A 12,767-nucleotide genomic window follows, 5' to 3' on the forward strand; every position below is an offset into this window, starting at 1 on the left:
AAGTTTTTATCTCATTTGGAATGTGGTGGGAGCAGCTTGCCCGAAGTTATAAAGCCTTACATAATGTGTATGGCGTCCGACTGTGGTTTAGGATACGTATATTACACGTGGTTTTTTTGCCGTGTGGAATGACAGCATTACAGTTAAAATGAATACCGGCCAAGTACGTGTCGGACCATGTGCAATATAGGGTTCCGTAGATTAACTGAGCACGTTCAACCTGTACAATGTAAAAATACCAATAGCGATGCACACTATCTTTAAGGAACAAAACAGTAAGGAATATAAAAAAAAAACATCCTTACTTTACATGTGGGGAAGGAACCTCAAAAATATATTTTTTTAATATTTTATTTTTACCATTTTATAGACGTAATTAATTTATATAAATCCATGCTAAATTTCAGCTTTCTAATTCTGATAGACTCTGAGTTACTTTATGAACAACTTCATCTATTTAATTAACTACTGAGTTTGTATACAATTTTCGAATTCCAACTACGTTTTTTAAGTTGGTCGACTATAACTCTTTAAATAGCTATAGTTTCCTAGTTGTTATAGTGTTCCTTGTAATTTCATTATATTATATTCTTCCTTCCTTCTGTGATTTTTTTCCTTCACCGATGAGATATGTGATTTTCAATTACTTAAAATCAGTGGCCAAGGGCCCTGCTGCAAACAAAAAAATGGACCCCACTACTATTTAAACTGATTAGGTTTTATCAAGTAAAAATATTCATCTGCTCTTTTTCGTTTTCGAAATTTTTTAATCTCAGTTAGATCGCGATTTTCTGGTTTCAAGGACTGAGTTTAAAGGCATTGCATCGTCTAGCCCCTGGGTAGTTAAAATGCACATAACTGAAAAATTGGAGGTGGATTCCCCAGATCGGATTTGACCCTATGCCTTCCAAATCGAAGGCAGAGATCATAAAAACTGGGTTATCACGGCTCCTTATAGGTAGTATTATGTTGAATTGCTTAGAGCAAGTGATAGTGTGAAACTTATACAATAAACAACTTATCTCAGCCTCAGGCTGGGGCTTTTCGCAAAGACAAAGTTTGGACAACAAATACTGAAGGAAAGCTTCGTCTTGGACTACGACGTCGATAGTATACAAAGTTAAATCTACTTACGATGACCCTCCGTCTAACTATTGATAACTTTGTAATCAGCTTTATGAAGAATCGGGAAATAATAAGTTCCGTTTCTTTAGTGAGGGTTTAAGTTAGCAAGGTAGATGGTCAGTTAGAAATATCTGATATAAACTTCTTTAGTTGTGTCTTTTATGAAGTGGTAGTAACTTTTTGCGTCAGAGTAAGTAATACTGTCACTCATTCAGTAAGTAGGTAGTCTAAAAATAAGGTAGGTCATTTAGTTATTAACTACAAATTATTAATTGTCTTCAAAATATCAATGCATACTAGTTAATTACGTTTAGTAATAGAATTTTCCCAAAAAGTTCAAATATGTTTTCGTTAATTACGTTATATTAGTTTCACTGTTTTATCATAAATTTCAAATATATAAATACGAAACGTCATTAAACTCAAAAACCGCTTGACGTACAAAGATTAAATTTGGCAGGGACGTAGTTTATAGTTAGTAGAGGTCCGCTAAGAAAGAATTTTGCGATAGGTCTAATAGCAAACGAAGTCGCGGGTGTGCGCTAGTACTACCGAAATCTAACTCTGCGCTTGATATGAGGTGTCCCGTTTCTATTAAAAAAAATGCAAACAAACACTTACATTGAGAATTTCCTTCTATTTGTCGGTAACAAAGAAGAGATCGCGCTTTGATGGCTCTAAATTTAGTTTAAATCCGTATACTGGAAACAAAGAACGTTAGAGATGTTAACAAGTGCATGTCGCGGTTTCAAAAGATATGGATAGTGCATCAAGCCGACTCAACGGTCTTACAGACCAAAAGTATCTCGAACATGAAAAGGGCGGTATACAGTCCGCGTAATCTTCTTACGTTTTCCGTTTAAGTGCACTAGCAGTGGATCTGCTGTCGACAGATTTCGAGATTCAACTTGAAAAATATACGGATTTTATATGCAGCCAAATAACTGGCATGTAGTTCGCTTGGGTTTTGTTTTCCATTATCAATTTATTTCTAAAGTAGCGGACGCCCGCGACTTCGTCCGCGTGGGATTTAGTTTTTCACAAATCCTGCGGGAACCATGGATGTTTCTGGAATGAAAATTGCCTATGTGTTAATCCAGAGTAAAATCTATTTCCATTCCTAATTTCAGTCAAATCGCTTATTGAAGCGATGGCGCAACTACTGAGTTGCGCCGTTAAAAAGTAACAAACATCTAAACATCCATACAAACTTTCGCGTTTATAATATTAGTAGGAAGTAGGATGAGTAGGATAGGATAGAGGATCCGTTTTGTAACGAATGAACGAATTTCCATACGTTTTTCTTATGACCTAAAAGCAGTTAGCGTAGCTTGATCTACCTAGGATCCCATAAAATTTTCTTTTAGATTTTATGATTCAAAACGATTATGGCTAGAACCCGAAGTGAGGCTATTTCTAGTTTTATATAGTTAGAACTAGGTGTAGCCATTTACTCTTGGTTTAATCTTATAAGTATCACCTGATTGTTTTCGCGTAAAACTAGGTCTGGTATCTTTCTAGCTAGAAATAAATGTAACGAAAACTTGATAAGGTTTAGCCATTATCATGCCCGCTACAACATACGTGGATTATTACTGAGAGTTGAGACAGCATTACAATAAGATCACCATATATGTTTATTGTTATCTAAAATTAGTATACTACTATATACTACTATGAGTATTATACTATACGAGAAATTAAATATGGTGTCTCAAACTGTGAAGGAAAAACATCGTGAGGAAACCTACCTGAGATGTTTTTCAATTATCTACGTGTGTGAGTGATTTTTCTTATTCTTTACAAGTCAGCCCTTGACTGCAATCTCACCTGATGGTAAGTGATGACGCAATCTAAGATAGAAGCGGGCTAACTTGTTAGGAGGAGTATGAAAATTCACACCCCTTTCAGTTTCTACACGACATCGTATCGGAACACTACGGTACGACTTTGTCTCTCGCTATAAAACATTACATTATGTAATGTTTTATAGCCTCTAGTTATCTTTCACAATAATCAAGTAGGGTTGTAATATATCACCAACAGTTGAGGTCACATCGGTCGAGTTTGGATTCGATTTCCACTAGATTTGTTCCCAAACCCGATGTACAAAGAAAGGCTTGGCGACTTGCCAAATGCCGTTTGACTATTTCTTGCTAGATTTTTCCCCCACAAACTATTACTATTATTACCCACCCTAAAATAATTGCTTTTGTAACTGGGTAACCATTAATTTAATTCTTTGAAATTAATGAAATCATTGTAGTTTCTTCAACATGGATAAAATTTCGAACTTTCCTGAACAGTGATAGACATACACAAACAATTATTAATAAAGTTACATTATGGAATTGTTTTGTTTCTGTAATTTTCCAGGTTTCCGATAACTAAAGCGTTACTTTGAGCTTCCGTACAAAGTTTATTTCAGTTTTTATCTTGATCGTTGATAAATGACAAAAATCAAAGGGATTTGACTCAATCTCTAACAATCGTCATTTGGTTAGTCAACAAACAATGCGAATCGGTTCGACTTTCCTTTCCGCTAGTTGTGATTTTGAATTAGGTATGTAGTTTATTGTACACTAGCGGCCTCCCGCCTTCGTCCGCGTGGAATTCAGTTTTTCTCAAATCCCGCGGGAACCATAGATTATTCCAAGATGAAAATTAGCCTACGTGTTAATTCAGAGTAAATCTATTTCCATTTCAAATTTTAGCCAAATCGCTTCAGTGCCGCAGCGTAAAAGAGCAACAAACATACTTACACACTTACACACTTTCACACTTACACACAATCTTTCGCCTTTATAATATTAGTGTGATTTGTTTATTGTTAAAAATTAAAATATCTCGACGATATGAATATACCGGATATTTATACCGTGTTTCATAATCAATTAATAACACTCACGATAGTTTAAATTCTAAAATACCGGATATTTTTGCTAATATCGTCTAAAAATATCTGAAATATGTGAAGAAGTTAATGAAACTCAGATTAGGGAAAAATAGGTCAACAATATAACGTTATTACTCACAAACGAATATTGCTTTATATCGCAATAAATGTGTATAACCTTTCTTAGTTATGCGAAATATTATAAATATTTATGAATTATAACGTAGGTTTATTATAATGCTATATTCAATTAGCATATTTGTAATACATAAAAACATTGAACGGAATGCGAAACGTAAGTGGCAAGAGGCATATGCCAATAATTTTCACTTATTAAAGGCCTAGTATTATCTTGTACTATTATGAGTTCTGTGGTTTTCTTTTGGTGGTCTGTGGAAAGGAGATCTTTTTGGTCACTCTGAATCGTCACATTAGCATTAACAAACAAATAATTATCGTTTAAAAATTCAAACAGAATCTACCTAAACCTGCCAATTCAAAGCCAATCCTATAAGGATCCCACCTTGTAGTAGGGGAAATAGGGCTTAACCCTGTGTGAACCGTTAATATTTTAATGGCTGATAATAATGAATAAAAAATTTAATTCCTGAATGTGGCTACCATGTAAGAATCTTAATTACTTGAACTGGTAGATGTCCCTATCTATGTACTCGTAAGTCTCATATCTTCGGTAAGGAATCTTAAAATCTCGGTTCTAAGGCTGTTACATGGTAATAATTGTCTCTAGAAATGGTCAAAATTGCTTTTACTTCCTTGAAACAAACGAATTTTGAGCAACTGAACTTTAAATTATAAAGTATGACGTTCAACCATAGATTAAGAATAGGTTAAACATATACTTTATCATCATCATAATCATATCAGTCGATAGACGTCTACTGCAGGACAAACTCCATTGATGTTGATGCCAAGTCCGTCTCAGTCCAAACGCTTAAAGGTTTCTTTAATGCGTCGGTGATCAGCTTCAGAGAGATCACATCTTTTAGACGCACTCCTCACTGTAACTGGATTGGCCTCGTACATGGCTTTTCGTACGTGGCATTTTCGTACAAGCACTTCAACACTTGGATGCACCTCTAGTGACTTTGGCATCTCTGCAATGACTTTACTGAAGCCCAGGTTTCAGAAAGCTTTTTCATAGTCCACAAGCAAAGTGGCTGGTGTATACTCTTTGGTCGTTCGTAATGACTGTCGAGTACAATTTGTAATCATGGTTCAACAGCGAGATGGGTCTGTGCTTCTTCAGCAAGGTGTTGTCACCTTTTTTGAAGAACAGAACAACAGAACATCTTGGGCTTTGAAGAAATCAGATTACCCTGTTCGGTTTGAAGAACTATACTCAATCAATGTAAATAACAATGTAGTAACCTTAGAACTACCTATCTCGATTATTTATACAACATACGAGTACAGCCATCCCGTATTTCATTTCTGTTTATTGACAAAGGTAAAGGTCTAGTGTAATGAATTTTTAATGTCCTCCTGCAGTCACGAATGTGAGTAGGTATTCAAATATTCATTTAACTTCAAAGGCATTCACTTGGTTGAATGCACTGTAATTTTCTTTTAAATACTAATAATTAACAACTATTATACGAAAACAAAGTTCTAATAGTCTGTGTGTTATTGGTGTTATTATGTTCAATATAATTTTATACAACATTCCTGAATAACTTACCTCTATAACTATACCTCTGATGGAAAGATTCCACTATGGTCAGTTTTTTATGAATAAAATCTCTTTTTATCTATTAAATAATTAATAAGCTTAATAATCTATGGTTATTAAGCTTATTAATCTATATTAATAAGCTTAATAATCTATGGTTATTAAGCTTATTAATCTATACTAATCTTATAAAGGTGAAGAGTTTGTTTGTTTGATTGATTGAACGCGCTAATCTCAGGAACTACTGGCCCGATTTGAAAAATTGTTTCAGCGTTAGATAGCCCATTTATCGAGTAAGGCTATAGGCTATATATTATCCTGGTATTCCTACGGGAATACCAGGATAATAATTCCTACGGGAATACGGGAACTACGCGGGTGAAACCGTGCGGCGTCAGCTAGTATATAATAAAGCAAAGCCCTCCACCGCGCCTGTCTCTCTGTTCAATAAACGCAAAAACATCTTACTCCCTATTTTTCGATTTTTAGTTTATTTTGTGATTTTGAAGTCGGTTGAATTAAAAAAAAAGATTTTTATCATCGATATACAACTCCACAGTTACGAGTATCTCATTTATTCGAATATCTACTCTTATGACCCATGAAGGTAGTTCGCTACAGTTTACAGATCCCACGCTCAGGGCTGTCTTCATTACTTATGTTCTCTTATCTGTAATCCCGGCCGAGACTCTGAATAGAGTTAATATACCATTCCACCGTTAATTCAATCTGATAGTATCCATTCGAAGTAATGCGACGGATGTGGCGCGATATCTAAATGCCTATTTTTTATGAATATTAGAACCGATTTACTTTATATAAATCAAATGTTTTATGATAGTAACAAAATCAAAAATGATCACCCTCATCCCGGCATACCGCATTGGAGCGTGGTGGGTTTAAGCTCCATATCCCTACTACGCTTAGAAAATGCTACTTACATTAGCTACTTACGTTAGCAATTTACTAATTAAGAGTATCCTTATCAACCCATATTAGGCTCACTGCTGAGCTCGTGTCTCCTCTCAAAATGAGAGGGGTTAGGCCAATAGTCCTCCACGCTGGAAAATGCGGATTGGCAGACTTCACACACGTCGAGAATTAACAAAATTCTCTGGTATGCAGGTTTCCTCATGAAATGTTTCCTTCACCGTTATAAACACGTGATATTTAATTTCTTAAAATGCTTTACGTAAAGTTGGAGGTGCGTGCCCTGGACAGGGTTAGAACTTACGCCCTCCGAAACGAAGGCAGAGGTCATATCCACTGGGCTATCACGATTTACACACACGGTAATAAAATATTCCAACATGAAATAACATGTAAGTATAGTTGTTTATTTTGTAAGGATGTCTGTTGTCAGCCAGTTCTAAGCGACACCGTCGTCACATTTCCCCGCCGCCGCTGACGAGTGAAAGTGTCAAATCAATCACCACGGGTGAATGGGTTACTCGCTAAACTGACACAATGGAGCGACATAATTATTCTGATCTAATGCTAATGAGGTAGTCATTATGTATTCTATTATCAGGGATTTACCTAAAGCAATGTATAATAGAATAAATTATTATATTTGGCATTAAAATTATTATACTGTAATGAAACACAAATCACAGAATTATTTGTTTTTTTTTTGTTTAATGACAAGGCCCTAGAAGTTTTTCTACCTCTGACCGTTTCTATCATTATACTGAAACGCAAAACTGTTAGACAATACGTCTTGCCAGTAGGGTGGTAACTAACCATAGCCAAAGCCATTATTTATTTTTTTTGTTTAATGACAAGACTCTTGACTGTGATTTCCCTTATGTTAAGTGTCGATGCCGTCTAATATGGTATGGATAACTTGGATAAGGTAGAAGTTTTTCTACCTCTGATGGTTTACATCATTACAATGAAAACGCAAGATTTTTGGCAGTACGTCTTGCCAGTAGGGTGGTTAGTTACCACCCATAGGTAAATACTAGACAAGTCCTGTGACAATATAGAACACATATAAATTAACCCGAACTGTAAATCAAACCTAGGACATTTCTGTTGAAAACCACAGCATTTTTCTGCTAGTCTACTTATAATTTTTAGCACTTTTAGTAAATGGATCAATATTATGTTTTTTACAAAATAAATAATATCTTATATTTTTTAGCGTTTAGACGTTGTTAGTAGTATTCTTCTCCTCAAACCCTTTAATTTCTTACCGGTGTCATAGTGTGTGCTTAAAAATAACAAGTTTAGTGTGTTTCCTGTCCACCATATTTAATTTATAGTGGCGTCACTTCGACGCTAAGAGTGCCTTAACATCTGAACTAAATTTCAAGTGTACATAATATTATAATGTAAAATTTTTAGCTCTATCAGAGTGATAATTGTTTTGGTAAAATTCAGAGTTTGTCCGGAACTTGCTTTAACAATCTAATTTCAAAGACGTAGCGCGTATTATGTTAACAGTGTAGCGATGATTGATACATAATAGATTGTTTGATTTTTAAATCACAGTTTATGTTAACGTTAATATTCATATTTATGATAATTTTGATGGCACGAACATTGATGGCACGAGCTAAACTACGCATGCAAAGTACCTATCTGCTTCTAAAATTTCCATTTATGTTTTACATAAAATTAAATGAACTTTGATCCATACAATTTTTTTAAATGTCTTGTTAGTATTCCATTATTATCAAGCCTTATTCAGCTCGAGTTTCCTCTCAGAATGAGAAGGGTTAGGCCAATAGTCCACCATGCTGGCCCAATGGGGATTGGCAGACTTCACACACGCAGAGAATTAAGAAAATTCCTTACCCTATGAGATACGTGATATTTAATTTATTAAAATGCACACAACTGAAAAGTTGTAGGTGCATGCCCCGGACCGGATTCGAACATATACTCTCCGGAATCGGAGGCAGAGGTCATATCCACTGGGCTATTACGGCCATTTGCCAGTATTCCGTATCTAAAGCAATTTACAACAATGACTAAGCTTAAACGGCTGAGTAATCTTTAACTGGGTACGTAGGTATTACTAAAAATTCAAGGCCCCAAATGGTTACAACCTATACTGCAAATTTTGTATAGTACTTCTTCTTCAAGTAAGACCAACTAGATCTACTGACCAAATATAAAAAAAATTATAGCAAATTTCAATGCAAAAATTGGATCCTTCGCGGGATTTGAAAGCAATTTTTGGTAATTTTTTACCCTCAATAAAACTCTTACATCGCCTCCGTTTGTCGGCATTTATCCTATTAAATATAATTACGTGCGTTGTCGCAAATATGCTATCATCGTAATTAAAATACCGCTAATTAATTACCCCGCTTAATTGCCTCTTTTGGTGACAAGCAGGCTGCCACATTTTTTGTACTGAGAATAATCAAGATGCGCTACTTGGCTCTTGATACTGCGAGGGTTGGGAGAGGGTGACATTATAATGTTAATTAAAATTTGAAGATTTGTACTGAGAATACGCTCGCCATACTAGCGGAAGTTACCGCATTCATTCGCAAGGAGAGCTCGAACCACGAAATCCTTTACTATCCATACTTCCATACTAATATTATAAATGTGAAAGTGTGTGTGTCTGTCTGTCTGTTCGTTTGTCCGTTTTTCACAGCAAAATGGGGTAACGAATTGACGTGATTTTTTAAGTGGAGATAGTTGAAAGGATGGAGAGTGATAGGCTACTTTTTGCCTCTTTCTAACTCCCCACTTCCGAATGGATTTAAAATGGGGTGGCAGTTTGTATGGAGCATTTGTAGGGGAAAGGTAAGATATTTGTAGGGTAGGATTAGGGTAGGTAGGGAAGAAGCGCAAATATGACAAAGATAAGCTTGACCCGGTTTGCTAGTACTTTAATAAGTAGCCTTATTTTGCTCAATACCCTTTATCTTTCAGTATAAGGTTGATTAAAATCAATCCAGCCGACATTAAACGGACAGACATAAATTTTAAAAAATTTCTTGTGTTTAAGGATCGTGTAAATAATTAACAAATATATTTACTGATGTATAATTAGCGACCTGCCCTCATTTTAGTTTTGGGGGGCAGAGCTCACTCATCAATGTCCAACCAAAACTGCTCAATAAAATTTTGCTATGTAGAGTAGTACAGTAGTAGTTTTTACGTACTACGGTAAAAAAAGTTTTATAAAATTCCAACTATGAGGTCGGAAATTGGGAGTGGGAATAGTTTGCTCCTTGAAGCTAGAAGTATCAGGGATTTTTACGCAAACGAAGTTGTGTGTACGTTTGTCTTGCTAAAAGTCGAGAACGGTTTGGTTTGAATTTATTTCGTTGCTTCTGTTCTTAGTTTATCGGCTTGAAAATAATAATAATTATTATTACTGAAGTTTGAATGTTAATAATTATTGGCCAGAGTAAAATTATTTTAATTATTATTATAATTGTCATCGAATCAGAAATGACAAGATCCGCAGAAGAACCAAAGTAATCGACATAGCTCAACAAGTTGCGAAGCTGAATGGCACATAGCTCGAAGAGTCGATGGACGATGGGGTCCCATAGTACTGGAATGACGACCCTGCACTAGTAAGCGCAGTGTTGGTCGACCCCCTACCAGGTGGACTGACGACATCAAGCAAATCGCAGGGTTTCGCTGGATGCAGGTGGCTCAGTATCGTGATGTTTAGAAGTCCCTACAAAAGGCCTATGTCCTGCATTGGACGGCTGCTATGATGATGACGATGATGATTATTGTCAGGTAAATCTTAAGTATCAGCTTGACACTGTTATAATTAATTATATCACGGACAGAAAATATTGAGATCTTCTTTGGGCAGTCAAAAAGAAATTCAAAGTTTAATTCAAGAAGCTTTACGAGACAGCTCTTGCAATTTAGCTTCTCTTTCTTTTAATATTAAATACAAAAAGGAAACTGAAAAGTTGGAGTACAGCGGGATATTCGGATTCAATTTAAAAAGTTTCTGAAGAATATAAGCTATAAAGCAAAAATATAATTTTGTATTGCCAGCGGATTCGCTTAACTCTCCAAGTAAATGAAGACGAAGTCAAAAGAAATTTAGAAAGTTTTACGATTCTTTTTGCAGTTACAATGTTATTACTATTAGTAAGTAAGTATAGTAAAATAGTGAAAGTTATTACTCAGGTTATTTTTATTTCAGTTTTACTAAAATGTAAAAGCTATTATATATTCTGCCTGCATATGTTTTCAGAAACATTAGTACAGTTTCTACAAACCGATAAACGTGATGTTACAAAAATCCTTAAAAAAATTGCGTTTTCATGGGAAATACACTGATATTCCCAGGAAAGCTCAAGCAACATTTGGGCACAAGCTGTCCAAATATATTGTAGTCTGACCTGTTTGCCTATTTAAGTAAAAAAAAATAACTAGATGTTTCAAAATAGCTGGATAAATTGCGGTTTCATAAGAGATATATTCTTTCCAAAGAAAACAATAAGTACAACCAGTATCCAAATATGTACATTGGCCCGTTTTCTTATTTAAGTTATAAAAATCAACTACTAGTAGGTATGTATATAACTTTCTTCATGATAAAGGTTCTTGGAGGCCATTGGATTGGTCTTTACACAGGAAATAAAACTATAAGGAATTGTAATGATGTTATCATTTGTAAATTATAATACATACTGTATATTTTTTTTAAAAGAGCAGCTGTTGAGTATCTTGCCGGCTCTTCTCAGCAGAACCAGCCTTCCGAACCGGTGGTAGAATCTTTACAAATAATCAAGTGATGTTTCAAAAGAGCTTATAAACTGAGCCTACTTGAAATAAATGAATGTTGAATTTTGAGATAATATGAACCATTACCAAAATATTACAATCGTACATATGTGTACATACATAATATGTTTTTCGTTTCATATTGCGGTTTTGATAAAAGGATCAGATTAGGTTTTGCTTCTATGTTTTTGACGAACAAGTGTTAATTACTCGTTTTTATTATACGGATAGATTGTAAAAAACCAGCTGTTAATTATTAAATTTCAATATTATTTTTATGTAACCATTCTATTAATAGTGTTAAAACCAATAATATCCATTAGTTATTACGTTAGACGGATTCACGGCAGCGCGAGTGACCGCGGTGCGAAGTTAAGAAACCTTTCAAATGACAACATGTTTATTTTGGTAATGTTTTGTCGCCCCAACTTAACATTGCTCTAACTTACTCTTTTATTCTAAGTTATTATTCTTTTACGATGGGACATCTAGATGTTGCCAGTGACCTATGGCTCCGAGACTTGGTCGCTAACTATGGGCCTCATAAGAAGGCTCAGAGTCACACAGCGAGCTATGTTAGGAGTATATCTGCGTGATCGTATCAGAAATGAGGAGATCCGCAGAAGAACCAAAGTCACCGACATAACGAGTTGTGATGTGGCAATGGGCGGGGCACATAGTTCGAAGAGCCGATGGACGTTGGGGTCCCAAAGTGCTGGAATGGTGACCCCGAACTAGTAAGCGCAGTTTTGGTCGACCCCCCACCAGGTGGACTGACGACATCAAGCGAGTCCCAGGGATTCGCTGGATGCAGGTGGCTCAGTATCGTGATGTTTGGAAGTCCCTACAAAAGGCCTATCTATGTCCTGCAGTGAACGTCCATCGGCTGATATGTTTTATGGGACCTTTTGTTTTACAGGTATTCTGTATTTAATGCATTAGAAACACAGGTGGGCACCTGTATTTCTAATGCATTAATTAAATTGACAATGTGTTTCTAAGTTAGTTTTATATTCGATGATCTCGAATAATATGTTACCAACTGGAGTAATAGTTAGGAATCGTGCGTTTACAAAGCAATTTTCTTTTCTCAAGACGTTTTTAGAACCCATTAAATATAATAAGTGTAATAAATATCTGATCTAATCTAATGACTGAAACCTAATTACTAAATCCACGACTAGGACTATTCATCTGACATTTCTTATCTAAGGTCTTAGCAGTTTCTACTCTAGTTTCTTTATTGTAGAGCAGCGTTTCCCAACCTTTTTCAGCCACGGACCCCTAGGAAATCAAGCACAGTTTTAACGGACCCCCTAAATAAGATAA

General features: G+C 35.4%; 1 protein-coding gene across 8 annotated transcripts in view; it reads right to left on the reverse strand.

Annotated features, from left to right (window-relative positions):
* LOC112044215 (solute carrier family 12 member 4) overlaps positions 1-12,767 on the reverse strand; it is a 424,075-nt gene that overhangs the window by 37,655 nt on the left and 373,653 nt on the right. The window lies entirely within an intron of this gene.

Source organism: Bicyclus anynana, chromosome 1 (assembly GCF_947172395.1).
Source record: "Bicyclus anynana chromosome 1, ilBicAnyn1.1, whole genome shotgun sequence".
Lineage (NCBI taxonomy): Eukaryota > Metazoa > Arthropoda > Insecta > Lepidoptera > Nymphalidae > Bicyclus > Bicyclus anynana.